At 46.1% G+C, this 25,667-nt stretch overlaps 5 non-coding genes and 53 pseudogenes across 5 annotated transcripts; all 58 read left to right on the top strand.

Annotated features, from left to right (window-relative positions):
* The first annotated feature begins 30 nt into the window (after positions 1-30).
* LOC140277178 (5S ribosomal RNA) lies at positions 31-149 on the top strand (annotated as a pseudogene).
* A 269-nt stretch (positions 150-418) lies between these two features.
* LOC140296421 (5S ribosomal RNA) lies at positions 419-537 on the top strand (annotated as a pseudogene).
* Positions 538-806: 269 nt separating this feature from the next.
* LOC140294256 (5S ribosomal RNA) lies at positions 807-925 on the top strand (annotated as a pseudogene).
* Positions 926-1,194: 269 nt separating this feature from the next.
* On the top strand, positions 1,195-1,313 carry LOC140294382 (5S ribosomal RNA; annotated as a pseudogene).
* Positions 1,314-1,582: 269 nt separating this feature from the next.
* On the top strand, positions 1,583-1,701 carry LOC140269899 (5S ribosomal RNA; annotated as a pseudogene).
* A 269-nt stretch (positions 1,702-1,970) lies between these two features.
* Positions 1,971-2,089, top strand: LOC140268211 (5S ribosomal RNA; annotated as a pseudogene).
* Positions 2,090-2,746: 657 nt separating this feature from the next.
* On the top strand, positions 2,747-2,865 carry LOC140300323 (5S ribosomal RNA; annotated as a pseudogene).
* A 269-nt stretch (positions 2,866-3,134) lies between these two features.
* On the top strand, positions 3,135-3,253 carry LOC140288985 (5S ribosomal RNA; annotated as a pseudogene).
* Positions 3,254-3,522: 269 nt separating this feature from the next.
* On the top strand, positions 3,523-3,641 carry LOC140288353 (5S ribosomal RNA; annotated as a pseudogene).
* A 266-nt stretch (positions 3,642-3,907) lies between these two features.
* On the top strand, positions 3,908-4,026 carry LOC140267336 (5S ribosomal RNA; annotated as a pseudogene).
* A 272-nt stretch (positions 4,027-4,298) lies between these two features.
* Positions 4,299-4,417, top strand: LOC140297149 (5S ribosomal RNA; annotated as a pseudogene).
* A 268-nt stretch (positions 4,418-4,685) lies between these two features.
* LOC140277172 (5S ribosomal RNA) lies at positions 4,686-4,804 on the top strand (annotated as a pseudogene).
* Positions 4,805-5,073: 269 nt separating this feature from the next.
* On the top strand, positions 5,074-5,192 carry LOC140296007 (5S ribosomal RNA; annotated as a pseudogene).
* A 269-nt stretch (positions 5,193-5,461) lies between these two features.
* Positions 5,462-5,580, top strand: LOC140310253 (5S ribosomal RNA; annotated as a pseudogene).
* A 269-nt stretch (positions 5,581-5,849) lies between these two features.
* Positions 5,850-5,968, top strand: LOC140312184 (5S ribosomal RNA; annotated as a pseudogene).
* A 269-nt stretch (positions 5,969-6,237) lies between these two features.
* On the top strand, positions 6,238-6,356 carry LOC140291748 (5S ribosomal RNA; annotated as a pseudogene).
* A 272-nt stretch (positions 6,357-6,628) lies between these two features.
* Positions 6,629-6,747, top strand: LOC140296677 (5S ribosomal RNA; annotated as a pseudogene).
* A 269-nt stretch (positions 6,748-7,016) lies between these two features.
* On the top strand, positions 7,017-7,135 carry LOC140277167 (5S ribosomal RNA; annotated as a pseudogene).
* Positions 7,136-7,404: 269 nt separating this feature from the next.
* Positions 7,405-7,523, top strand: LOC140292855 (5S ribosomal RNA; annotated as a pseudogene).
* Positions 7,524-7,791: 268 nt separating this feature from the next.
* Positions 7,792-7,910, top strand: LOC140290850 (5S ribosomal RNA; annotated as a pseudogene).
* Positions 7,911-8,179: 269 nt separating this feature from the next.
* On the top strand, positions 8,180-8,298 carry LOC140296842 (5S ribosomal RNA; annotated as a pseudogene).
* A 269-nt stretch (positions 8,299-8,567) lies between these two features.
* Positions 8,568-8,686, top strand: LOC140310248 (5S ribosomal RNA; annotated as a pseudogene).
* Positions 8,687-8,955: 269 nt separating this feature from the next.
* Positions 8,956-9,074, top strand: LOC140299039 (5S ribosomal RNA). Its single transcript, XR_011914625.1, has one exon. It is a non-coding gene; the product is annotated as a 5S ribosomal RNA (ribosomal RNA).
* A 657-nt stretch (positions 9,075-9,731) lies between these two features.
* On the top strand, positions 9,732-9,849 carry LOC140278223 (5S ribosomal RNA; annotated as a pseudogene).
* A 269-nt stretch (positions 9,850-10,118) lies between these two features.
* On the top strand, positions 10,119-10,242 carry LOC140296625 (5S ribosomal RNA; annotated as a pseudogene).
* A 269-nt stretch (positions 10,243-10,511) lies between these two features.
* LOC140298224 (5S ribosomal RNA) lies at positions 10,512-10,630 on the top strand. The gene has a single exon (XR_011913891.1). It is a non-coding gene; the product is annotated as a 5S ribosomal RNA (ribosomal RNA).
* Positions 10,631-10,899: 269 nt separating this feature from the next.
* LOC140299038 (5S ribosomal RNA) lies at positions 10,900-11,018 on the top strand. Its single transcript, XR_011914624.1, has one exon. It is a non-coding gene; the product is annotated as a 5S ribosomal RNA (ribosomal RNA).
* Positions 11,019-11,675: 657 nt separating this feature from the next.
* Positions 11,676-11,793, top strand: LOC140278217 (5S ribosomal RNA; annotated as a pseudogene).
* Positions 11,794-12,062: 269 nt separating this feature from the next.
* Positions 12,063-12,186, top strand: LOC140296623 (5S ribosomal RNA; annotated as a pseudogene).
* A 269-nt stretch (positions 12,187-12,455) lies between these two features.
* Positions 12,456-12,574, top strand: LOC140298363 (5S ribosomal RNA). The gene has a single exon (XR_011914018.1). It is a non-coding gene; the product is annotated as a 5S ribosomal RNA (ribosomal RNA).
* Positions 12,575-12,843: 269 nt separating this feature from the next.
* On the top strand, positions 12,844-12,962 carry LOC140297020 (5S ribosomal RNA; annotated as a pseudogene).
* Positions 12,963-13,231: 269 nt separating this feature from the next.
* Positions 13,232-13,349, top strand: LOC140291170 (5S ribosomal RNA; annotated as a pseudogene).
* Positions 13,350-13,618: 269 nt separating this feature from the next.
* Positions 13,619-13,742, top strand: LOC140296572 (5S ribosomal RNA; annotated as a pseudogene).
* A 658-nt stretch (positions 13,743-14,400) lies between these two features.
* On the top strand, positions 14,401-14,519 carry LOC140290838 (5S ribosomal RNA; annotated as a pseudogene).
* Positions 14,520-15,179: 660 nt separating this feature from the next.
* On the top strand, positions 15,180-15,298 carry LOC140293986 (5S ribosomal RNA; annotated as a pseudogene).
* A 657-nt stretch (positions 15,299-15,955) lies between these two features.
* LOC140291705 (5S ribosomal RNA) lies at positions 15,956-16,074 on the top strand (annotated as a pseudogene).
* Positions 16,075-16,343: 269 nt separating this feature from the next.
* LOC140295132 (5S ribosomal RNA) lies at positions 16,344-16,462 on the top strand (annotated as a pseudogene).
* A 269-nt stretch (positions 16,463-16,731) lies between these two features.
* Positions 16,732-16,840, top strand: LOC140290849 (5S ribosomal RNA; annotated as a pseudogene).
* Positions 16,841-17,112: 272 nt separating this feature from the next.
* On the top strand, positions 17,113-17,231 carry LOC140315735 (5S ribosomal RNA; annotated as a pseudogene).
* A 269-nt stretch (positions 17,232-17,500) lies between these two features.
* On the top strand, positions 17,501-17,619 carry LOC140294868 (5S ribosomal RNA; annotated as a pseudogene).
* A 269-nt stretch (positions 17,620-17,888) lies between these two features.
* Positions 17,889-18,007, top strand: LOC140293263 (5S ribosomal RNA; annotated as a pseudogene).
* Positions 18,008-18,275: 268 nt separating this feature from the next.
* Positions 18,276-18,394, top strand: LOC140279740 (5S ribosomal RNA; annotated as a pseudogene).
* A 269-nt stretch (positions 18,395-18,663) lies between these two features.
* LOC140292870 (5S ribosomal RNA) lies at positions 18,664-18,782 on the top strand (annotated as a pseudogene).
* A 272-nt stretch (positions 18,783-19,054) lies between these two features.
* On the top strand, positions 19,055-19,173 carry LOC140297224 (5S ribosomal RNA; annotated as a pseudogene).
* Positions 19,174-19,442: 269 nt separating this feature from the next.
* On the top strand, positions 19,443-19,561 carry LOC140300821 (5S ribosomal RNA; annotated as a pseudogene).
* Positions 19,562-19,830: 269 nt separating this feature from the next.
* LOC140295965 (5S ribosomal RNA) lies at positions 19,831-19,949 on the top strand (annotated as a pseudogene).
* Positions 19,950-20,218: 269 nt separating this feature from the next.
* On the top strand, positions 20,219-20,337 carry LOC140298362 (5S ribosomal RNA). The gene has a single exon (XR_011914017.1). It is a non-coding gene; the product is annotated as a 5S ribosomal RNA (ribosomal RNA).
* A 269-nt stretch (positions 20,338-20,606) lies between these two features.
* LOC140295176 (5S ribosomal RNA) lies at positions 20,607-20,725 on the top strand (annotated as a pseudogene).
* Positions 20,726-20,994: 269 nt separating this feature from the next.
* Positions 20,995-21,112, top strand: LOC140268741 (5S ribosomal RNA; annotated as a pseudogene).
* Positions 21,113-21,381: 269 nt separating this feature from the next.
* On the top strand, positions 21,382-21,505 carry LOC140296571 (5S ribosomal RNA; annotated as a pseudogene).
* A 269-nt stretch (positions 21,506-21,774) lies between these two features.
* LOC140293981 (5S ribosomal RNA) lies at positions 21,775-21,893 on the top strand (annotated as a pseudogene).
* Positions 21,894-22,162: 269 nt separating this feature from the next.
* LOC140291756 (5S ribosomal RNA) lies at positions 22,163-22,281 on the top strand (annotated as a pseudogene).
* A 269-nt stretch (positions 22,282-22,550) lies between these two features.
* On the top strand, positions 22,551-22,669 carry LOC140290837 (5S ribosomal RNA; annotated as a pseudogene).
* Positions 22,670-22,941: 272 nt separating this feature from the next.
* On the top strand, positions 22,942-23,060 carry LOC140269783 (5S ribosomal RNA; annotated as a pseudogene).
* Positions 23,061-23,720: 660 nt separating this feature from the next.
* On the top strand, positions 23,721-23,839 carry LOC140292785 (5S ribosomal RNA; annotated as a pseudogene).
* Positions 23,840-24,496: 657 nt separating this feature from the next.
* On the top strand, positions 24,497-24,615 carry LOC140289780 (5S ribosomal RNA; annotated as a pseudogene).
* A 269-nt stretch (positions 24,616-24,884) lies between these two features.
* LOC140292869 (5S ribosomal RNA) lies at positions 24,885-25,003 on the top strand (annotated as a pseudogene).
* Positions 25,004-25,275: 272 nt separating this feature from the next.
* Positions 25,276-25,394, top strand: LOC140294999 (5S ribosomal RNA; annotated as a pseudogene).
* The last annotated feature ends 273 nt before the right edge of the window (positions 25,395-25,667 follow it).

Raw genomic sequence — 25,667 nt, 5'->3', positions numbered from 1 at the left:
ATATAATGCACATTTGTCACAGTTATTGTTGCTTACGGCCACACCACACTGAATAAGCCCGACCTCGTCTGATCTCGGAAGCCAAGCACGGTTGGGCCTGGTTAGTACTTGGATGGGAGTCCTCTTGGGAATACGAGGTGCTGTAAGCTTTTTCTCTTCTCTCTACCACCTGCATGTCTTTTGTTGCAACGTCTGATCACCCTGTGACACATGAGGAAGTTGGTCATCTTCAGCTTCTGCTGCTTTGTTGGCAGACACAAAGTGATCTGAGAGTCTCAGTTTCAGCTCGAGAGAATAATCACGTCAGGGAAGAAGAAGTGCCCACTACTTATCAGCTTTTCTCGGCAATAATCTGGTTACATAGAGGAACTGTATGATTCCAGTACTTATATAATGCACATTTGTCACAGTTATTGTTGCTTACAGCCACACCACACTGAATAAGCCCGACCTCGTCTGATCTCGGAAGCCAAGCAGGTTTGGTCGTGGTTAGTACTTGGATGGGAGACTGCCTGGGAATACCAGGTGCTTTAAGCTTTTTCTCTTCTCTCTACCACCTTCATGTCTTTTGTTGCAACGTCTGATCATCCTGTGACACATGAGGAAGTTGGTCATCTTCAGCTGCTGCTGCTTTGTTGGCAGACACGAAGTGATCTGAGAGTATCAGTTTCAGCTGCAGAGAATAATCACATCAGGGAAGAAGATGTGCCCATAACACGTCAGCCTTTCTCTGCAATTAACTGGTTACATAGAGGAACCGTATGATTCCTGTACTTATATAATGCACATTTGTCAGACACATTGTTGCTTACGGCCACACCACCCTGAACATGCCCGACCTCGTCTGATCTCGGAAAACATGCAGGGTTGAGCCTCCTTAGTACTTGGATGGAAGACCTCTTGGGAATACCAGGTGCTGTAAGCTTTTTCTCTTCTCTCTACCACCTGCATGTCTTTTGTTGCAACGTCTGATCACCCTGTGACACATGAGGAAAATGGTCATCTTCAGCTGCTGCTGCTTTGTTGGCAGACACGAAGTGATCTGAGAGTCTCAGTTTCAGCTGAAGAGAATAATCACGTCAGGGAAGAAGATGTGCCCACTACACATCAGCCTTTCTCAGCAATTATCTGGTTACATAGAGGAACCGTATGATTCCTGTACTTATATAATGCACATTTGTCACAGTTATTGTTGCTTACGGCCACACCACACTGAATAAGCCTGACCTCGTCTGATCTCGGAAGCCAAGCAGGTTTGGGCCTGGTTAGTACTTGGATGGTAGACTGCCTGGGAATACCAGGTGCTTTAAGCTTTTTCTCTTCTCTCTACCACCTTCATGTCTTTTGTTGCAACGTCTGATCACCCTGTGACACATGAGGAAGTTGGTCATCTTCAGCTGCTGCTGCTTTGTTGGCAGACACGAAGTGATCTGAGAGTCTCAGTTTCAGCTGCAGAGAATAATCACGTCAGGGAAGAAGATGTGCCCACTACAAGTCAGCTTTTCTCTGCAATTATCTGGTTGCATAGAGGAACCGTATGATTCCAGTACCTATATAATGCACATTTGTCACAGACATTGTTGCTTACGGCCGCACCACCCTGAACATGCCCGACCTCGTCTGATCTCGGAAGCCAAGGAGGGTTGGGCCTGGTTAGTACTTTAATGGGAGACTGCTTGGGAATACCAGGTGCTGTAAGCGTTTTCCCTTCTCTCTACAACCTGCATGTCTTTTGTTGCAACGTCTGATCACCCTGTGACACATGAGGAAATTGGCCATCTTCAGCTGCTGCTGCTTTGTTGGAAGACACGAAGTGATCTGAGAGTCTCAGTTTCAGCTGAAGAGAATAATCACGTCAGGGAGGAAGATGTGCCCACTACACATCAGCCTTTCTCAGCAATTATCTGGTTACATAGAGGAACCGTATGATTCCTGTACTTATATAATGCACATTTGTCACAGACATTGTTACTTACGGCCACACCACCCTGAATTTCCCTGACCTCGTCTGATCTCGGAAGCCAAGCAAGGTTGGGCCTGGTTAGTACTTGGGTGGGAGTCCGCTTGGGAATACCAGGTGCTGTAAGCTTTTTCTCTTTTCTCTACCACCTGCATGTGTTTTGTTACAACGTCTGATCACCCTGTGACACATGAGGAAGTTGGTCATCTTCAGCAGCTGCTGCTTTGTTGGCAGACACGAAGTGATCTGAGAGTATCAGTTTCAGCTGAAGAGAATGATCACATCAGAGAAGATGATATGCCCACTACACATCAGCCTTTCTCGGCAATTATCTGGTTTCATAGAGCAAGTGTATGATTCCAGTACCTATATAATTCACATTTGTAACAGATATTGTCGCTTACCGCCACACCACCCTGAATAAGCCCCACCTTGTCTTATCTCGGAAGCCAAGCAGGGTTGGGTCTGGTTTGTACTTCAATGGGAGACTGCTTGGGAATACCAGGTGCTGTAAGCTGTTTCTCTTCTCTCTACCACCTGCATGTCTTTTGTTGCAACATCTGATCACCCTGTGACACATGAGGAAGTTTGTCATCTTCAGCTTCTGCTGCTTTGTTGGCAGACACAAAGTGATCTGAGAGTCTCAGTTTCAACTGAAGAGAATATTAACGTCAAGGAAGAAGATGTGCCCACTACACATCAGCCTTTCTCGGCAATTATCTGGTTACATAGAGGAACTGTATGATTCCAGTACCTATATAATGCACATTTGTCACAGACATTGTTGCTTACGGCCACACCACCCTCAATATGCCTGACCTCGTCTGATCTCGGAAGCCAAGCAGGGTTGGGCCTGGTTAGTACTTGGGTGGGAGACCGCTTGGAAATACCAGGTGCTGTAAGCTTTTTCTCTTCTCTCTACCACCTGCATGTCTTTTGTTGCAACGTCTGATCACCCTGTGACACATGAGGAAGTTGGTCATCTTCAGCTGCTGCTGCTTTGTTGGCAGACACAAAGTGATCTGAGAGTCTCAGTTTCAGCTGAAGAGAATAATCACATCAGGGAAGAATATGTGCCCACTACACATCAGCCTTTCTCGGCAATTATCTGGTTACATAGAGGAACCGTATGATTACAGTACCTACATAATGCACATTTGTCACCGATATTGTTGCTTACGGCCACACCACCCTGAATAAGCCCGACCTCGTCTGATCTCGAAAGCCAAGCCGGGTTGGGCCTGGTTAGTACTTGAATGGTAGACCGCTTGGGAATACCAGGTGCCTTAAGCTTTTTCTCTTCTCTCTACCACCTGCATGTCTTTTGTTGCAACGTCTGACCACCCTGTGACACATGAGGAAGTTGGTCATCTTCAGCTGCTGCTGCTTTGTTGGCAGACACGAAGTGATCTGAGAGTCTCAGTTTCAGCTGAAGAGAATGATCACATCAGAGAAGATGATATGCCCGCTACACATCAGCCTTTCTCGGCAATTATCTGGTTATATAGAGGAACCGTATGATTCCAGTACCTATATAATGCACATTTGTCACAGACTTTGTTGCTTACGGCCACACCACCCTGAACATATCCGACCTTGTCCGATCTCGGAAGCAAAGCACGGTTGGGCCTGGTTAGTACTTGGATGGGAGACCACTTGGGAATACCAAATGCTGTAAGCTTTTTCTCTTCTCTCTACCACCTGCATGTCTTTTGTTGCAACGTCTGATCACCCTGTGACACATGAGGAAGTTGGTCATCTTCAGCTGCTGCTGCTTTGTTGGCAGACACGAAGTGATATGAGAGTCTCAGTTTCAGCTGGAGAGAATAATCATGTCAGGGAAGATGTTTCCACTACTTATCAGCCTTTCTCGGCAATTATCTGGTTGCATAGAGGAACCGTATGATTCCAGTACCTATACAGTTTATATTTGTCACAGACATTGTTGCTTACGGCCAAACCACCCTGAATATGTCTGACCTCGTCTGATCTCAGAAGCCAAGGAGGGTTGGGCCTGGTTAGTACTTTGATGAGAGACCGCTTGGGAATACCAGGTGCTGTAAGCTTCTTCTCTTCTCTCTACCACCTGCATGTCTTTTGTTGCAACGTCTGATCACCCTGTGACACATGAAGAAATTGGTCATCTTCAGCAGCTGCTGCTGCTTTTTTGGCAGACACGAAGTGATCTGAGAGTCTCAGTTTCAGCTGTAGAGAATAATCACATCAGGGATGAAGATGTGCCCACTACAAGTTAGCCTTTCTTGGCAATTATCTGGTTGCATAGAGGAACCGTATGATTCCAGTACCTATATAATGCACATTTGTCACAGACATTGTTACTTACGGCCACACCACCCTGAATATGCCCGACCTCGTCTGATCTCGGAAGCCAAGCGGGTTTGGGCCATGTTAGTACTTGGATGGTAAACTGTCTGGGAATAACAGGTGCTCTAAGCTTTTTCTCTTCTCTCTACCACCTGCATGTCTTTTGTTGCAACGTCTGATCACCCTGTGACACATGAGGAAGTTGGTCATCTTCAGCTGCTTCTGCTTTGTTGGCAGACACAAAGTGATTTGAGAGTCTCAGTTCAGCTGCAGAGAATAATCACGTCAGGGAAGAAGATGTGCCAACTACACATCAGCCTTTCTCGGAAATTATCTGGTTGCATAGAGGAACCGTATGATTCCAGTACTTATATAATGCACATTTGTCACAGTTATTGTTGCTTACGGCCACACCACACTGAATAAGCCCGACCTCGTCTGATCTCGGAAGCCAAGCACGGTTGGGCCTGGTTAGTACTTGGATGGGAGTCCTCTTGGGAATACGAGGTGCTGTAAGCTTTTTCTCTTCTCTCTACCACCTGCATGTCTTTTGTTGCAACGTCTGATCACCCTGTGACACATGAGGAAGTTGGTCATCTTCAGCTTCTGCTGCTTTGTTGGCAGACACAAAGTGATCTGAGAGTCTCAGTTTCAGCTCGAGAGAATAATCACGTCAGGGAAGAAGAAGTGCCCACTACTTATCAGCTTTTCTCGGCAATAATCTGGTTACATAGAGGAACTGTATGATTCCAGTACCTATATAATGCACATTTGTCACAGTTATTGTTGCTTACGGCCACACCACACTGAATAAACCCGACCTCGTCTGATCTCGGAAGCCAAGCAGGTTTGGGCCTGGTTAGTACTTGGATGGTAGACTGCCTGGGAATACCAGGTGCTTTAAAATTTTTCTCTTCTCTCTACCACCTTCATGTCTTTTGTTGCAACGTCTGATCACCCTGTGACACATGAGGAAGTTGGTCATCTTCAGCTACTGCTGCTTTGTTGGCAGACACGAAGTGATCTGAGAGTCTCAGTTTCAGCTGCAGAGAATAATCACGTCAGGGAAGAAGATGTGCCCACTACAAGTCAGCTTTTCTCTGCAATTATCTGGTTGCATAGAGGAACCGTATGATTCCAGTACCTATATAATGCACATTTGTCACAGACATTGTTGCTTACGGCCGCACCACCCTGAACATGCCCGACCTCGTCTGATCTCGGAAGCCAAGTAGGGTTGAGCCTGGTTAGTACTTAAATGGGAGACCGCTTGGGAATACCAGGTGCTGTAAGCTTTTTGTCTTCTCTCGACCACCTGCATGTCTTTTGTTGCAACGTCTGATCACCCTGTGACACATGAGGAAGTTGGTCATCTTCAGCTGCTGCTGCTTTGTTGGCAGACACGAAGTGATCCGAGAGTCTCAGTTTCAGCTGCAGAGAATAATCACATCAGGGAAGAAGATGTGCCCATAACACGTCAGCCTTTCTCTGCAATTATCTTGTTACATAGAGGAAGTGTATGATTCCAGTACCTATATAATGCACATTTGTCACAGACATTGTTGCTTACGGCCACACCACCCTGAAAATACCAGACCTCGTCTGATCTCGGAAGCCAAGGAGGGTTGGGCCTGGTTAGTACTTTAATGGGAGACTGCTTGGGAATACCAGGTGCTGTAAGCGTTTTCTCTTCTCTCTACAACCTGCATGTCTTTTGTTGCAACGTCTGATCACCCTGTGACACATGAGGAAATTGGCCATCTTCAGCTGCTGCTGCTTTGTTGGAAGACACGAAGTGATCTGAGAGTCTCAGTTTCAGCTGAAGAGAATAATCACGTCAGGGAGGAAGATGTGCCCACTACACATCAGCCTTTCTCAGCAATTATCTGGTTACATAGAGGAACCGTATGATTCCTGTACTTATATAATGCACATTTGTCACAGACATTGTTACTTACGGCCACACCACCCTGAATTTCCCTGACCTCGTCTGATCTCGGAAGCCAAGCAGGGTTGGGCCTGGTTAGTACTTGGATGGGAGACTGCTTGGGAATACCAAATGCTGTAAGCTTTTTCTCTTCTCTCTACCACCTGCATGTCTTTTGTTGCAACGTCTGATCACCCTGTGACACATGAAGAAATTGGTCATCTTCAGCAGCTGCTGCTGCTTTTTTGGCAGACACGAAGTGATCTGAGAGTCTCAGTTTCAGTTGTAGAGAATAATCACATCAGGGATGAAGATGTGCCCACTACAAGTTAGCCTTTCTTGGCAATTATCTGGTTGCATAGAGGAACCGTATGATTCCAGTACCTATATAATGCACATTTGTCACAGACATTGTTACTTACGGCCACACCACCCTGAATATGCCCGACCTCGTCTGATCTCGGAAGCCAAGCGGGTTTGGGCCATGTTAGTACTTGGATGGTAGACTGTCTGGGAATAACAGGTGCTCTAAGCTTTTTCTCTTCTCTCTACCACCTGCATGTCTTTTGTTGCAACGTCTGATCACCCTGTGACACATGAGGAAGTTGGTCATCTTCAGCTGCTTCTGCTTTGTTGGCAGACACAAAGTGATCTGAGAGTCTCAGTTTCAGCTGCAGAGAATAATCACGTCAGGGAAGAAGATGTGCCAACTACACATCAGCCTTTCTCGGAAATTATCTGGTTGCATAGAGGAACCGTATGATTCCAGTACTTATATAATGCACATTTGTCACAGTTATTGTTGCTTACGGCCACACCACACTGAATAAGCCCGACCTCGTCTGATCTCGGAAGCCAAGCACGGTTGGGCCTGGTTAGTACTTGGATGGGAGTCCTCTTGGGAATACGAGGTGCTGTAAGCTTTTTCTCTTCTCTCTACCACCTGCATGTCTTTTGTTGCAACGTCTGATCACCCTGTGACACATGAGGAAGTTGGTCATCTTCAGCTTCTGCTGCTTTGTTGGCAGACACAAAGTGATCTGAGAGTCTCAGTTTCAGCTCGAGAGAATAATCACGTCAGGGAAGAAGAAGTGCCCACTACTTATCAGCTTTTCTCGGCAATAATGTGGTTACATAGAGGAACTGTATGATTCCAGTACCTATATAATGCACATTTGTCACAGTTATTCTTGCTTACGGCCACACCACCCTGAATATACCTGACCTCGTCTGATCTCGGAAGCCAAGCAGGTTTGGTCGTGGTTAGTACTTGGATGGGAGACTGCCTGGGAATACCAGGTGCTTTAAGCTTTTTCTCTTCTCTCTACCACCTTCATGTCTTTTGTTGCAACGTCTGATCACCCTGTGACACATGAGGAAGTTGGTCATCTTCAGCTGCTGCTGCTTTTTGGCAGACACGAAGTGATCCGAGAGTATCAGTTTCAGCTGCAGAGAATAATCACATCAGGGAAGAAGATGTGCCCATAACACGTCAGCCTTTCTCTGCAATTAACTGGTTACATAGAGGAACCGTATGATTCCTGTACTTATATAATGCACATTTGTCAGACACATTGTTGCTTACGGCTACACCACCCTGAACATGCCCGACCTCGTCTGATCTCGGAAGCCAAGCAGGGTTGAGCCTCCTTAGTACTTGGATGGAAGACCTCTTGGGAATACCAGGTGCTGTAAGCTTTTTCTCTTCTCTCTACCACCTGCATGTCTTTTATTGCAACGTCTGATCACCCTGTGACACATGAGGAAAATGGTCATCTTCAGCTGCTCCTGCTTTGTTGGCAGACACGAAGTGATCTGAGAGTCTCAGTTTCAGCTGAAGAGAATAATCACGTCAGGGAAGAAGATGTGCCCACTACACATCAGCCTTTCTCGGCAATTATCTGGTTACATAGAGGAACCGTATGATTCCTGTACTTATATAATGCACATTTGTCACAGTTATTGTTGCTTACGGCCACACCACACTGAATAAGCCTGACCTCGTCTGATCTCGGAAGCCAAGCAGGTTTGGGCCTGGTTAGTACTTGGATGGTAGACTGCCTGGGACTACCAGGTGCTTTAAGCTTTTTCTCCTCTCTCTACCACCTTCATGTCTTTTGTTGCAACGTCTGATCACCCTGTGACACATGAGGAAGTTGGTCATCTTCAGCTGCTGCTGCTTTGTTGGCAGACACGAAGTGATCTGAGAGTCTCAGTTTCAGCTGCAGAGAATAATCACGTCAGGGAAGAAGATGTGCCCACTACAAGTCAGCTTTTCTCTGCAATTATCTGGTTGCATAGAGGAACCGTATGATTCCAGTACCTATATAATGCACATTTGTCACAGACATTGTTGCTTACGGCCGCACCACCCTGAACATGCCCGACCTCGTCTGATCTCGGAAGCCAAGTAGGGTTGAGCCTGGTTAGTACTTAAATGGGAGACCGCTTGGGAATACCAGGTGCTGTAAGCTTTTTGTCTTCTCTCGACCACCTGCATGTCTTTTGTTGCAACGTCTGATCACCCTGTGACACATGAGGAAGTTGGTCATCTTCAGCAGCTGCTGCTTTGTTGGCAGACACGAAGTGATCCGAGAGTCTCAGTTTCAGCTGCAGAGAATAATCACATCAAGGAAGAAGATGTGCCCATAACAAGTCAGCCTTTCTCTGCAATTATCTTGTTACATAGAGGAAGTGTATGATTCCAGTACCTATATAATGCACATTTGTCACAGAAATTGTTCCTTACGGCCACACCACCCTGAATAAGCCCGACCTCGTCTGATCTCGGAAGCCAAGCAGGGTTGGGCCTGGTTAGTACTTGGGTGGGAGTCCGCTTGGGAATACCAGGTGCTGTAAGCTTTTTCTCTTTTCTCTACCACCTGCATGTGTTTTGTTACAACGTCTGATCACCCTGTGACACATGAGGAAGTTGGTCATCTTCAGCAGCTGCTGCTTTGTTGGCAGACACGAAGTGATCTGAGAGTATCAGTTTCAGCTGAAGAGAATGATCACATCAGAGAAGATGATATGCCCACTACACATCAGCCTTTCTCGGCAATTATCTGGTTTCATAGAGCAAGTGTATGATTCCAGTACCTATATAATTCACATTTGTAACAGATATTGTCGCTTACCGCCACACCACCCTGAATAAGCCCCACCTTGTCTTATCTCGGAAGCCAAGCAGGGTTGGGTCTGGTTTGTACTTCAATGGGAGACTGCTTGGGAATACCAGGTGCTGTAAGCTGTTTCTCTTCTCTCTACCACCTGCATGTCTTTTGTTGCAACATCTGATCACCCTGTGACACATGAGGAAGTTTGTCATCTTCAGCTTCTGCTGCTTTGTTGGCAGACACAAAGTGATCTGAGAGTCTCAGTTTCAACTGAAGAGAATATTAACGTCAGGGAAGAAGATGTGCCCACTACACATCAGCCTTTCTCGGCAATTATCTGGTTACATAGAGGAACTGTATGATTCCAGTACCTATATAATGCACATTTGTCACAGACATTGTTGCTTACGGCCACACCACCCTGAACATGCCCGACCTCGTCTGATCTCGGAAGCCAAGCACGGTTGGCCTGGTTAGTACTTGGGTGGGAGACTGCTTGGGAATACCAGGTGCTGTAAGCTTTATCTCTTCTCTGGACCACCTGAATGTCTTTTGTTGCAACGTCTGATCACCCTGTGACACATGAGGAAGTTGGTCATCTTCAGCTGCTGCTGCTTTGTTGGCAGACACGAAGTGATCTGAGAGTCTCAGTTTCAGCTGCAGAGAATAATCACGTCAGGGAAGAAGATGTGCCCACTACACATAAGCCTTTCTCTGCAATTATCTGGTTACATAGAGGAACCGTATGATTCCAGTACCTATATAATGCACATTTGTCAAAGAGATTGTCGCTTACGACCACACCACCCTGAATATAATATGCCCGACCTCGTCTGATCTCGGAAGCCAAGCAGGGTTGTGCCTGGTTAGTACTTGGGTGGGAGACTGCTTGGGAATACCATGTGCTGGAAGCTTTTTCTCTTCTCTCGACCACCTGCATGTCTTTTGTTGCAACGTCCGATCACCCTCTGACACATGAGGAAGTTGGTCATCTTCAGCTGCTGCTGCTTTGTTGGCAGACACGAAGTGATCTGAGAGTCTCGGTTTCAGCTAATGAGAATAATCACATCAGGGAAGAAGATGTGCCCACTACAAGTCAGCCTTTCTCTGCAATTATCTGGTTACATAGAGGAACTGTATGATTCCAGTACCTATATAATGAACATTTGTCACAGACATTGTCGCTTACGGCCAAACCACCCTGAATATGCCCGACCTCGTCTGATCTCGGAAGCCAAGCAGGTTTGGGCCTGGTTAGTACTTAAATGGGAGACCGCTTGGGAATACCAGGTGCTGTAAGCTTTTTGTCTTCTCTCGACCACCTGCATGTCTTTTGTTGCAACGTCTGATCACCCTGTGACACATGAGGAAGTTGGTCATCTTCAGCAGCTGCTGCTTTGTTGGCAGACACGAAGTGATCCGAGAGTCTCAGTTTCAGCTGCAGAGAATAATCACATCAAGGAAGAAGATGTGCCCATAACAAGTCAGCCTTTCTCTGCAATTATCTTGTTACATAGAGGAAGTGTATGATTCCAGTACCTATATAATGCACATTTGTCACAGAAATTGTTCCTTACGGCCACACCACCCTGAATAAGCCCGACCTCGTCTGATCTCGGAAGCCAAGCAGGGTTGGGCCTGGTTAGTACTTGGGTGGGAGTCCGCTTGGGAATACCAGGTGCTGTAAGCTTTTTCTCTTTTCTCTACCACCTGCATGTGTTTTGTTACAACGTCTGATCACCCTGTGACACATGAGGAAGTTGGTCATCTTCAGCAGCTGCTGCTTTGTTGGCAGACACGAAGTGATCTGAGAGTATCAGTTTCAGCTGAAGAGAATGATCACATCAGAGAAGATGATATGCCCACTACACATCAGCCTTTCTCGGCAATTATCTGGTTTCATAGAGCAAGTGTATGATTCCAGTACCTATATAATTCACATTTGTAACAGATATTGTCGCTTACCGCCACACCACCCTGAATAAGCCCCACCTTGTCTTATCTCGGAAGCCAAGCAGGGTTGGGTCTGGTTTGTACTTCAATGGGAGACTGCTTGGGAATACCAGGTGCTGTAAGCTGTTTCTCTTCTCTCTACCACCTGCATGTCTTTTGTTGCAACATCTGATCACCCTGTGACACATGAGGAAGTTTGTCATCTTCAGCTTCTGCTGCTTTGTTGGCAGACACAAAGTGATCTGAGAGTCTCAGTTTCAACTGAAGAGAATATTAACGTCAGGGAAGAAGATGTGCCCACTACACATCAGCCTTTCTCGGCAATTATCTGGTTACATAGAGGAACTGTATGATTCCAGTACCTATATAATGCACATTTGTCACAGACATTGTTGCTTACGGCCACACCACCCTGAACATGCCCGACCTCGTCTGATCTCGGAAGCCAAGCACGGTTGGCCTGGTTAGTACTTGGGTGGGAGACTGCTTGGGAATACCAGGTGCTGTAAGCTTTATCTCTTCTCTGGACCACCTGAATGTCTTTTGTTGCAACGTCTGATCACCCTGTGACACATGAGGAAGTTGGTCATCTTCAGCTGCTGCTGCTTTGTTGGCAGACACGAAGTGATCTGAGAGTCTCAGTTTCAGCTGCAGAGAATAATCACGTCAGGGAAGAAGATGTGCCCACTACACATAAGCCTTTCTCTGCAATTATCTGGTTACATAGAGGAACCGTATGATTCCAGTACCTATATAATGCACATTTGTCAAAGAGATTGTCGCTTACGACCACACCACCCTGAATATAATATGCCCGACCTCGTCTGATCTCGGAAGCCAAGCAGGGTTGTGCCTGGTTAGTACTTGGGTGGGAGACTGCTTGGGAATACCATGTGCTGGAAGCTTTTTCTCTTCTCTCGACCACCTGCATGTCTTTTGTTGCAACGTCCGATCACCCTCTGACACATGAGGAAGTTGGTCATCTTCAGCTGCTGCTGCTTTGTTGGCAGACACGAAGTGATCTGAGAGTCTCGGTTTCAGCTAATGAGAATAATCACATCAGGGAAGAAGATGTGCCCACTACAAGTCAGCCTTTCTCTGCAATTATCTGGTTACATAGAGGAACTGTATGATTCCAGTACCTATATAATGAACATTTGTCACAGACATTGTCGCTTACGGCCAAACCACCCTGAATATGCCCGACCTCGTCTGATCTCGGAAGCCAAGCAGGTTTGGGCCTGGTTAGTACTTGGATGGGAGACTGCTTGGGAATACCAGGTGCTGTAAGCTTTTTCTCTTCTCTCTACCACCTGCATGTCTTTTGTTGAAACGTCTGATCACCCTGTGACACATGAGGAAGTTGGTCATCTTCAGTTGCTGCTGCTTTGTTGGCAGACACGAAGTGATCTGAGATTCTCAGTTTCAGCTGCAGAGAATAATCACATCAGGGAGGAAGATATGCCCACTACAAGTCAGCCTTTCTCTGCAATTATCTGGTTACACAGAGGAAGTGTATGATTCCAGTACCTATATAATACACATTTGTCACAGTTATTGTTGCTTACGGCCACACCACCCTGAATAAGCCTGACCTCGTCTGATCTCGGAAGCCAAGCAGGGTTAGACCTTGTTAGTATTTGGATGGGAGACCGCTTGGGAATACCAGGTGCTTTGAACTTTTTCTATTCTCTCTACAACCTGCATGTCTTTTGTTGCAACGTCTGATCACCCTGTGACACATGAGGAAGGTGGTCATCTTCAGCTGCTGCTGCTTTGTTGGCAGACACGAAGTGATCTGAGAGTCTCATTTTCAGTTGGAGAGAATTATCACGTCAGGGAAGAAGATGTACCCAATACATATCAGCCTTTCTCGGCAATTATCTGGTTACATAGAGGAACCGTATGATTCCAGTACCTATATAATGCACATTTGTCACAGACATTGTTGCTTACGGCCACACCACCCTGAAAATACCAGACCTCGTCTGATCTCGGAAGCCATGCAGGTTTGGGCCTGGTTAGTACTTGATGGGAGACTGCTTGGGAATACCAGGTGCTGTAAGCTTTTTCTCTTCTCTCAACCACCTGCATGTCTTTTGTTGCAACGTCTGATCACCCTGTGACACATGAGGAAGTTGGTCATCTTCAGTTGCTGCTGCTTTGTTGGCAGACATGAAGTGATCTGAGAGTCTCAGTTTCAGCTGGAGAGAATAATCACATCAGAGAAGATGATATGCCCGCTACACATCAGCCTTTCTCGGCAATTATCTGGTTGCATAGAGGAACCGTATGATTCCAGTACCTATATAATGCACATTTGTCACAGAGATTGTCGCTTACGGCCACACCACCCTGAATATAATATGCCCGACCTCGTCCGATCTCGGAAGCCAAGCACCGTTGTGCCTGGTTAGTACTTGGGTGGGAGACTGCTTGGGATTACCAGGTGCTGTAAGCTTTTTCTCTTCTCTCTACCACCTGCATGTCTTTTGTTGCAACGTCTGATCACCCTGTGACACATGAGGAAGTTGGTCATCTTCAGCTGCTGCTGCTTTGTTGGCAGACACGAAGTGATCTGAGAGTCTCAGTTTCAGCTGAAGAGAATGATCACATCAGAGAAGATGATATGCCCACTACACATCAGCCTTTCTCGGCAATTATCTGGTTTCATAGAGGAAGTGTATGATTCCAGTACCTATATAATTCACATTTGTAACAAATATATTTGCTTACCGCCACACCACCCTGAATAAGCCCCACCTTGTCTTATCTCGGAAGCCAAGTAGGGTTGGGCCTGGTTAGTACTTAGATGGGAGACTGCTTGGGATTACCAGGTGCTGTAAGCTTTTTGTCTTCTCTCGACCACCTGCATGTCTTTTGTTGCAACGTCTGATCACCCTGTGACACATGAGGAAGTTGGTCATCTTCAGCTCCTGCTGCTTTGTTGGCAGACATGAGGTAATCTGAGAGTCTCATTTTCAGCTGGAGAAAAATTATCACGTCAGGGAACAAGATGTGCCCACTACATATCAGCCTTTTTCTGCAATTATCTGGTTACATAGAGGAACCATATGATTCCATTGCCTATATAATGCACATTTGTCACAGAGATTGTTGCTTACGGCCAAACCACCCTGAATATGTCTGACCTCGTCTGATCTCAGAAGCCAAGGAGGTTTGGGCCTGGTTAGTACTTTGATGAGAGACCGCTTGGGAATACCAGGTGCTGTAAGCTTCTTCTCTTCTCTCTACCACCTGCATGTCTTTTGTTGCAACGTCTGATCATCCTGTGACACATGAGGAAGTTGGTCATCTTCAGCAGCTGCTGCTTCTTTGTTGGCAGACACGAAGTGATCTGAGAGTCTCAGTTTCAGCTGCAGAAAATAATCACATCGGGGAAGAAGATGTGCCCACTACAAGTCAGCCTTTCTCGGAAATTATCTGGTTACATAGAGGAAGTGTATGATTCCAATACTTATATAATGCACATTTGTCACAGTTATTGTTGCTTACGGCCACACCACCCTGAATAAGTCTGATCTCGGAAGCCAAGCACGGTTAGGCCTTGTTAGTTGTTAGTATTTGGATGAGAGACCGCTTGGGAATACCAGGGGCTGTAAGCTTCTTCTCTTCTCTCTACCACCTGCATGTCTTTTGTTGCAACGTCTGATCATCCTGTGACACATGAGGAATTTGGTCATCTTCAGCAGCTGCTGCTTCTTTGTTGGCAGACACGAAGTGATCTGAGAGTCTCAGTTTCAGCTGCAGAAAATAATCACATCGGGGAAGAAGATGTGCCCACTACAAGTCAGCCTTTCTCGGAAATTATCTGGTTACATAGAGGAAGTGTATGATTCCAGTACCTATATAATACACATTTGTAATAGATGTTGTTGCTTACCGCCACACCACCCTGAATAAGCTCGACCTCGTCTGATCTCGGAAGCCAAGCAGGGTTGGGCCTGGTTAGTTCTTGAATGGGAGACAGTTTGGGAATACCAGGTGCTGTAAGCTTTTTCTCTTCTCTCTACCACCTGCATGTCTTTTGTTGCAACGTCTGATCACCCTGTGACACATGAGGAAGTTGGTCATCTTCAGCAGCTGCTGCTGCTTTGTTGGCAGACACGAAGTGATCTGAGAGTCTCAGTTTCAGCTGTAGATAATAATCACGTCAGGGAAGAAGATGTGCCCGCTACAAGTCAGCCTTTCTCTGCAATTATCTGGTTACATAGAGGAAGTGTATGATTCCAATACTTATATAATGCACATTTGTCACAGTTATTGTTGCTTACGGCCACACCACCCTGAATAAGTCTGATCTCGGAAGCCAAGCACGGTTATGCCTTGTTAGTTGTTAGTATTTGGATGGGAGACCGCTTGGGAATACCAGGTGCTGTAAGCTTTTTCTTTTCTCTCTACAACCTGCATGTCTTTTGTTGCAACGTCTGATCACCCTGTGACACATGAGGAAGTTGGTCATCTTCAGCTGCTGCTGCTTTGTTGGCAGACACGAAGTGATCTGAGAGTCTCAGTTTCAGCTGCAGAGAATAATCACATCAGGGAAGAAGATGTGCCCACTACAAGTTAGCCTTTCTCGGCAATTATCTGGTTACATAGAGGAACTGTATTATTCCAGTACCTATATAATGCACATTTGTCACAGACATTGTTGCTTACGGCCACACCAGCCTGAATAAGCCCGACCTCGTCTGATCTTGGAAGCCAAGCAGGTTTGGGCCTTGTTAGTACTTGAATGGGAGACAGCTTGGGAATACCAGGTGCTGTAAGCTTTTTCTCTTCTCTCTACCACCTGCATGTCTTTTGTTGCAACGTCTGACCACCCTGTGACACATGAGGAAGTTCGTCATCTTCAGCTGCTGCTGCTTTGTTGGCAGACACGAAGTGATCTGAGAGTCTCAGTTCCAGTTGCAGAGAATGATCACATCAGAGAAGATGATTTACCCACTACACATCAGCCTTTCTCGGCAATTATCTGGTTACATAGAGGAAGTGTATGATTCCAGTACCTATATAATGCACATTTGTCACAGATATTGTTACTTACGGCCACACCACCCTTAATAAGCCCGGCCTAGTCTGATCTTGGAAGTCAAGCAGGTTTGGGCCTGGTTAGTACTTGGGTGGGAGACTGCTTGGGAATACCAGGTGCTGTAAGCTTTTTCTCTTCTCTCTACCACCTGCATGTCTTTTGTTGCAACGTCTGATCACCCTGTGACACATGAGGAAGTTGGTCATCTTCAGCTGCTGCTGCTTTGTTGGCAGACACGAAGTGATCTGAGAGTCTCATTTTCAGCTGGAGAGAATTATCACGTCAGGGAATAAGATGTGCCCACTACATATCAGCCTTTCTCTTCAATTATCTGGTTACATAGAGGAACCATATGATTCCATTGCCTATATAATGCACATTTGTCACAGAGATTGTTGCTTACGGCCAAACCACCCTGAATATGCCTGATCTCGGAAGCCAAGGAGGGTTGGGCCTGGTTAGTACTTGGATGGGAGACCGCTTGGGAATACCAGGTGCTGTAAGCTTCTTCTCTTCTCTCTACCACCTGCATGTCTTTTGTTGCAACGTCTGATCGCCCTGTGACACATGAGGAAGTTGGTCATCTTCAGCAGCCGCTGCTTCTTTGTTGGCAGACACGAAGTGATCTGAGAGTCTCAGTTTCAGCTGCAGAGAAAAATCACATCAGGGAAGAAGATGTGCCCACTACAAGTCAGCCTTTCTCGGCAATTATCTGGTTACATAGAGGAGGTTTATGATTCCAGTACTTATATAATGCACATTTGTCACAGATATTGTTGCTTACGGCCACACCACCCTGAATAAGCCTGACCTCGTCTGATCTTGGAAACCAAGCAGGGTTTGGCCTGGTTAGTACTTGGATGGGAGACCGCTTGGGAATACCAGGTGCTGTAAGCTTTTTCTCTTCTCTCTACCACCTGCTTGTCTTTTGTTGCAACGTCTGATCACCCTGTGACACATGAGGAAGTTGGTCATCTTCAGCTGCTGCTGCTTTGTTGGCAGACACGAAGTGATCTGAGAGTCTCATTTTCAGCTGGAGAAAATTATCACGTCAGGGAATAAGATGTGCCCACTACATATCAGCCTTTCTTGGCAATTATCTGGTTACATAGATGAAGTGTATGATTCCATTGCCTATATAATGCACATTTGTCACAGAGATTGTTACTTACGGCCAAACCACCCTGAATATGTCTGACCTTGTCTGATCTTGGAAGCCAAGGAGGGTTGGGCCTGGTTAGTACTTTGATGGGACACCGCTTGGGAATACCAGGTGCTGTAAGCTTTTTCTCTTCTCTCTACCACCTACATGTCTTTTGTTGCAATGTCTGATCGCCCTGTGACACATGAGGAAGTTGGTCATCTTCAGCTGCTGCTGCTTTGTTGGCAGACACGAAGTGATCTGAGAGTCTCAGGTTCAGCTGCAGAGAATAATCACATCAGGGAAGAAGATGTGCCCACTACAAGTTAGCCTTTCTCGACAATTATCTGGTTACATAGAGGAACTGTATTATTCCAGTACCTATATAATGCACATTTGTCACAGACATTGTTACTTACGGCCACACCACCCTGAGCATGCCCGACCTCGTCTGATCTTGGAAGCCAAGCAGGGTTGGGCCTTGTTAGTACTTGAATGGGAGACAGCTTGGGAATACCAGGTGCTGTAAGCTTTTTCTCTTCTCTCTACCACCTGCGTGTCTTTTGTTGCAACGTCTGACCACCCTGTGACACATGAGGAAGTTGGTCATCTTCAGCTGCTGCTGCTTTGTTGGCAGACACGAAGTGATCTGAGAGTCTCAGTTTCAGCTGAAGAGAATGATCACATCAGAGAAGATGATATGCCCGCTACACATCAGCCTTTTCGGCAATTATCTGGTTATATAGAGGAACCATATGATTCCAGTACGTATATTATAAACATTTTTCAGAGAGATTGTTACTTACGGCCACAACACCCTGAATAAGCCCGACCTCATCTGATCTCGGAAGCCAAGCAGGGTTTGGCCTGGTTAGTACTTGGATGGGAGACCGCTTGGGAATACCAGGCGCTGTAAGCTTTTTCTCTTCTCTCTACCACCTGCATGTCTTTTGTTGCAACGTCTGATCACCCTGTGACACATGAGGAAGTTGGTCATCTTCTGCTGCTGCTGCTTTGTTGGCAGACACAAAGTGATATAAGAGTCTCAGTTTCAGCTGGAGAGAATAATCACGTCAGGGAACAAGATGTGCCCACTACATATCAGCCTTTCTCGGCAATTATCTTGTTACATAGAGGAACCATATGATTCCATTGCCTATATAATGCACATTTGTCACAGAGACTGTTGCATACGGCCAAACCACCCTGAATATGTCTGACCTCGTCTGATCTCAGAAGCCAAGGAGGGTTGGGCCTGGTTAGTACTTTGATGAGAGACCGCTTGGGAATACCAGGTGCTGTAAGGTTTTTCTCTTCTCTCTACCACCTGCATGTGTTTTGTTGCAACGTCTGATCACCCTGTGACACATGAGGAAGTTGGTCATCTTCAGCAGCTGCTGCTGCTTTGTTGGCAGACACGAAGTGATCTGAGAGTCTCAGTTTCAGTTGCAGAGAATGATCACATCAGAGAAGATGATATGCCCGCTACACATCAGCCTTTCTCGGCAATTATCTGGTTACATAGAGGAAGTGTATGATTCCAGTACTTATATAATGCACATTTGTCACAGATATTGTTGCTTACGGCCACACCACCCTGAATAAGCCTGACCTCGTCTAATCTTGGAAGCCAAGCAGGTTTGGGCCTGGTTAGTACTTGGATGGGAGACTGCTTGGGAATACCAGGTACTTTATGCCTCTTCTCTTCTCTCGACCACCTGCATGTCTTTTGTTGCAACGTCTGATCACCCTGTGACACATGAGGAAGTTGGTCATCTTCAGCTTCTACTGCTTTGTTGGCAGACACGAAGTGATCTGAGAGTCTCATTTTCAGCTGGAGAGAATTATCACGTCAGGGAACAAGATGTGCCCACTACATATCAGCCTTTCTCGGCAATTATCTGGTTGCATAGAGGAACCGTATGATTCCAGTACCTATATAATGCACATTTGTCAGAGACATTGTTGCTTACGGCCACACCACCCTGAATAAGCCCGACCTCGTCTGATCTCGGAAGCCAAGCAGGGTTGTGCCTGGTTAGTACTTGGGTGGGAGACTGCTTGGGAATACCAGGTGCTGTAAGCTTTTTCTCTTCTCTCTACCACCTGCATGTTTTTTGTTGCAACGTCTGATCACCCTGTGACACATGAGGAAGTTGGTCATCTTCAGCTGCTGCTGCTTTGTTGGCAGACACGAAGTGATCTGAGAGTCTCAGTTTCAGCTGCAGAGAATAATCACATCAGGGAAGAAGATATGCCCACTACACATCAGCCTTTCTCTGCAATTATCTGGTTACACAGAGGAACTGTATGATTCCAGTACCTATATAATGCACATTTGTCACAGACTTTGTTGCTTATGGCCACACCACCCTGAACATATCCGACCTTGTCCGATCTCGGAAGCCAAGCACGGTTGGGCCTGGTTAGTACTTGGATGGGAGACTGCTTTGGAATACCATGTGCTGGAAGCTTTTTCTCTTCTCTCGACCACCTGCATGTCTTTTGTTGCAACGTCTGATCACCCTGTGACACATGAGGAAGTTGGTCATCTTCAGCTGCTGCTGCTTTGTTGGCAGACACGAAGTGATCTGAGAGTCTCAGTTTCAGCTGCAGAGAATAATCACATCAGGGAAGAAGATGTGCCCACTACAAGTCAGCCTTTCTCTACAATTATCTGGTTACATAGAGGAACTGTATGATTCCAGTACCTATATAATGCACATTTGTCACAGACATTGTCGCTTACGGCCAAACCACCCTGAATATGCCCGACCTCGTCTGATCTCGGAAGCCAAGCAGGTTTGGGCCTGGTTAGTACTTGGATGGGAGACTGCTTGGGAATACCAGGTGCTGTAAGCTTTTTCTCTTCTCTCTACCACCTGCATGTCTTTTGTTGAAACGTCTGATCACCCTGTGACACATGAGGAAGTTGGTCATCTTCAGTTGCTGCTGCTTTGTTGGCAGACACGAAGTGATCTGAGATTCTCAGTTTCAGCTGCAGAGAATAATCACATCAGGGAGGAAGATATGCCCACTACAAGTCAGCCTTTCTCTGCAATTATCTGGTTACACAGAGGAAGTGTATGATTCCAGTACCTATATAATGCACATTTGTCACAGTTATTGTTGCTTACGGCCACACCACCCTGAATAAGCCTGACCTCGTCTGATCTCGGAAGCCAAGCAGGGTTAGACCTTGTTAGTATTTGGATGGGAGACCGCTTGGGAATACCAGGTGCTGTGAACTTTTTCTATTCTCTCTACAACCTGCATGTCTTTTGTTGCAACGTCTGATCACCCTGTGACACATGAGGAAGGTGGTCATCTTCAGCTGCTGCTGCTTTGTTGGCAGACACGAAGTGATCTGAGAGTCTCATTTTCAGTTGGAGAGAATTATCACGTCAGGGAAGAAGATGTACCCAATACATATCAGCCTTTCTCGGCAATTATCTGGTTACATAGAGGAACCGTATGATTCCAGTACCTATATAATGCACATTTGTCACAGACATTGTTGCTTACGGCCACACCACCCTGAAAATACCAGACCTCGTCTGATCTCGGAAGCCAAGCAGGTTTGGGCCTGGTTAGTACTTGATGGGAGACTGCTTGGGAATACCAGGTGCTGTAAGCTTTTTCTCTTCTCTCAACCACCTGCATGTCTTTTGTTGCAACGTCTGATCACCCTGTGACACATGAGGAAGTTGGTCATCTTCAGTTGCTGCTGCTTTGTTGGCAGACATGAAGTGATCTGAGAGTCTCAGTTTCAGCTGGAGAGAATAATCACATCAGAGAAGATGATATGCCCGCTACACATCAGCCTTTCTCGGCAATTATCTGGTTGCATAGAGGAACCGTATGATTCCAGTACCTATATAATGCACATTTGTCACAGAGATTGTCGCTTACGGCCACACCACCCTGAATATAATATGCCCGACCTCGTCCGATCTCGGAAGCCAAGCACCGTTGTGCCTGGTTAGTACTTGGGTGGGAGACTGCTTGGGATTACCAGGTGCTGTAAGCTTTTTCTCTTCTCTCTACCACCTGCATGTCTTTTGTTGCAACGTCTGATCACCCTGTGACACATGAGGAAGTTGGTCATCTTAAGCTGCTTCTGCTTTGTTGGCAGACACAAAGTGATCTGAGAGTCTCAGTTTCAGCTGCAGAGAATAATCACGTCAGGGAAGAAGATGTGCCCACAACACATCAGCCTTTCTCGGCAATTATCTGGTTACATAGAGGAACTGTATGATTCCAGTACCTATATAATGCACATTTGTCACAGACTTTGTTGCTTACGGCCACACCACCCTGAACATATCCGACCTTGTCCGATCTCGGAAGCCAAGTACGGTTGGGCCTGGTTAGTACTTAGATGGGAGACTGCTTTGGAATACCAAGTGCTGTAAGCTTTTTCTCTTCTCTCTACCACCTGCATGTCTTTTGTTGCAACGTCTGATCACCCTGTGACACATGAGGAAGTTGGTCATCTTCAGCTGCTGCTGCTTTGTTGGCAGACACGAAGTGATCTGAGAGTCTCAGTTTCAGCTGAAGAGAATGATCACATCAGAGAAGATGATATGCCCACTACACATCAGCCTTTCTCGGCAATTATCTGGTTTCATAGAGGAAGTGTATGATTCCAGTACCTATATAATTCACATTTGTAACAAATATATTTGCTTACCGCCACACCACCCTGAATATGTCTGACCTTGTCTGATCTCGGAAGTCAAGCAGGTTTGGGCCTGGTTAGTACTTGGATGGGAGACTGCTTGGGAATACCAGGTGCTGTAAGCTTTTTCTCTTCTCTCTACCACCTGCATGTCTTTTGTTGCAACGTCTGATCACCCTGTGACACATGAGGAAGTTGGTCATCTTCAGCTCCTGCTGCTTTGTTGGCAGACATGAGGTAATCTGAGAGTCTCATTTTCAGCTGGAGAAAATTATCACGTCAGGGAACAAGATGTGCCCACTACATATCAGCCTTTCTCTGCAATTATCTGGTTACATAGAGGAACCATATGATTCCATTGCCTATATAATGCACATTTGTCACAGAGATTGTTGCTTACGGCCAAACCACCCTGAATATGTCTGACCTCGTCTGATCTCAGAAGCCAAGGAGGTTTGGGCCTGGTTAGTACTTTGATGAGAGACCGCTTGGGAATACCAGGTGCTGTAAGCTTCTTCTCTTCTCTCTACCACCTGCATGTCTTTTGTTGCAACGTCTGATCATCCTGTGACACATGAGGAAGTTGGTTATCTTCAGCAGCTGCTGCTTCTTTGTTGGCAGACACGAAGTGATCTGAGAGTCTCAGTTTCAGCTGCAGAAAATAATCACATCGGGGAAGAAGATGTGCCCACTACAAGTCAGCCTTTCTCGGAAATTATCTGGTTACATAGAGGAAGTGTATGATTCCAGTACCTATATAATACACATTTGTAATAGATGTTGTTGCTTACCGCCACACCACCCTGAATAAGCTCGACCTCGTCTGATCTCGGAAGCCAAGCAGGGTTGGGCCTGGTTAGTTCTTGAATGGGAGACCGCTTGGGAATACCAGGTGCTGTAAGCTTTTTCTCTTCTCTCTACCACCTGCATGTCTTTTGTTGCAACGTCTGATCACCCTGTGACACATGAGGAAGTTGGTCATCTTCAGCAGCTGCTGCTGCTTTGTTGGCAGACACGAAGTGATCTGAGAGTCTCAGTTTCAGCTGTAGATAATAATCACGTCAGGGAAGAAGATGTGCCCGCTACAAGTCAGCCTTTCTCTGCAATTATCTGGTTACATAGAGGAAGTGTATGATTCCAATACTTATATAATGCACATTTGTCACAGTTATTGTTGCTTACGGCCACACCACCCTGAATAAGTCTGATCTCGGAAGCCAAGCACGGTTAGGCCTTGTTAGTTGTTAGTATTTGGATGAGAGACCGCTTGGGAATACCAGGTGCTGTAAGCTTCTTCTCTTCTCTCTACCACCTGCATGTCTTTTGTTGCAACGTCTGATCATCCTGTGACACATGAGGAAGTTGGTCATCTTCAGCAGCTGCTGCTTCTTTGTTGGCAGACACGAAGTGATCTGAGAGTCTCAGTTTCAGCTGCAGAAAATAATCACATCGGGGAAGAAGATGTGCCCACTACAAGTCAGCCTTTCTCGGAAATTATCTGGTTACATAGAGGAAGTGTATGATTCCAGTACCTATATAATACACATTTGTAATAGATGTTGTTGCTTACCGCCACACCACCCTGAATAAGCTCGACCTCGTCTGATCTCGGAAGCCAAGCAGGGTTGGGCCTGGTTAGTTCTTGAATGGGAGACAGCTTGGGAATACCAGGTGCTGTAAGCTTTTTCTCTTCTCTCTACCACCTGCATGTCTTTTGTTGCAACGTCTGATCACCCTGTGACACATGAGGAAGTTGGTCATCTTCAGCAGCTGCTGCTGCTTTGTTGGCAGACACGAAGTGATCTGAGAGTCTCAGTTTCAGCTGTAGATAATAATCACGTCAGGGAAGAAGATGTGCCCGCTACAAGTCAGCCTTTCTCTGCAATTATCTGGTTACATAGAGGAAGTGTATGATTCCAATACTTATATAATGCACATTTGTCACAGTTATTGTTGCTTACGGCCACACCACCCTGAATAAGTCTGATCTCGGAAGCCAAGCACGGTTATGCCTTGTTAGTTGTTAGTATTTGGATGGGAGACTGCTTGGGAATACCAGGTGCTGTAAGCTTTTTCTTTTCTCTCTACAACCTGCATGTCTTTTGTTGCAACGTCTGATCACCCTGTGACACATGAGGAAGTTGGTCATCTTCAGCAGCTGCTGCTTTGTTGGCAGACACGAAGTGATCTGAGAGTCTCAGTTTCAGCTGCAGAGAATAATCACATCAGGGAAGAAGATGTGCCCACTACAAGTTAGCCTTTCTCGGCAATTATCTGGTTAAATAGAGGAACTGTATTATTCCAGTACCTATATAATGCACATTTGTCACAGACATTGTTGCTTACGGCCACACCAGCCTGAACATGCCCGACCTCGTCTGATCTTGGAAGCCAAGCAGGTTTGGGCCTTGTTAGTACTTGAATGGGAGACAGCTTGGGAATACCAGGTGCTGTAAGCTTTTTCTCTTCTCTCTACCACCTGCATGTCTTTTGTTGCAACGTCTGACCACCCTGTGACACATGAGGAAGTTGGTCATCTTCTGCTGCTGCTGCTTTGTTGGCAGACACAAAGTGATATAAGAGTCTCAGTTTCAGCTGGAGAGAATAATCACGTCAGGGAACAAGATGTGCCCACTACATATCAGCCTTTCTCGGCAATTATCTTGTTACATAGAGGAACCATATGATTCCATTGCCTATATAATGCACATTTGTCACAGAGACTGTTGCATACGGCCAAACCACCCTGAATATGTCTGACCTCGTCTGATCTCAGAAGCCAAGGAGGGTTGGGCCTGGTTAGTACTTTGATGAGAGACCGCTTGGGAATACCAGGTGCTGTAAGGTTTTTCTCTTCTCTCTACCACCTGCATGTGTTTTGTTGCAACGTCTGATCACCCTGTGACACATGAGGAAGTTGGTCATCTTCAGCAGCTGCTGCTGCTTTGTTGGCAGACACGAAGTGATCTGAGAGTCTCAGTTTCAGCTGTAGAGAATAATCACATCAGGGAAGAAGATGTGCACACTACAAGTCAGCCTTTCTTGGCAATTATCTGGTTGCATAGAGGAACCGTATGATTCCAGTACCTATATAATGCACATTTGTCAGAGACATTGTTACTTACGGCCACACCACCCTGAATATGCCCAACCTCGTGTGATCTCGGAACCCAAGCAGGGTTGGGCCTGGTTAGTACTTGAATTGGAGACCGCTTGGGAATACTAGGTGCTGTAAGCTTTTTCTCTTCTCTCTACCACCTGCATGTCTTTTGTTGCAACGTCTGATCACCCTGTGACACGTGAAGAAGTTGGTCATCTTCAGCTGCTGCTGCTTTGTTGATAGACACGAGGTGATCTGAGAGTCTCAGTTTCAGCTGCAGAAAATAATCACATCAGGGAAGAAGATGTGCCCACTACAAGTCAGCCTTTCTCTGCAATTATCTGGTTACATAGAGGAAGTGTATGATTCCAGTACTTATATAATGCACATTTGTCACAGATATTGTTGCTT

Source organism: Leuresthes tenuis, unplaced genomic scaffold (genome assembly GCF_036924035.1).
Source record: "Leuresthes tenuis unplaced genomic scaffold, fLeuTen1.0.hap1 SCAF_1, whole genome shotgun sequence".
NCBI lineage: Eukaryota > Metazoa > Chordata > Actinopteri > Atheriniformes > Atherinopsidae > Leuresthes > Leuresthes tenuis.
Note: the sequence above shows the minus strand (reverse complement) of the source record. Positions and strands in the feature narration are given on the sequence as shown.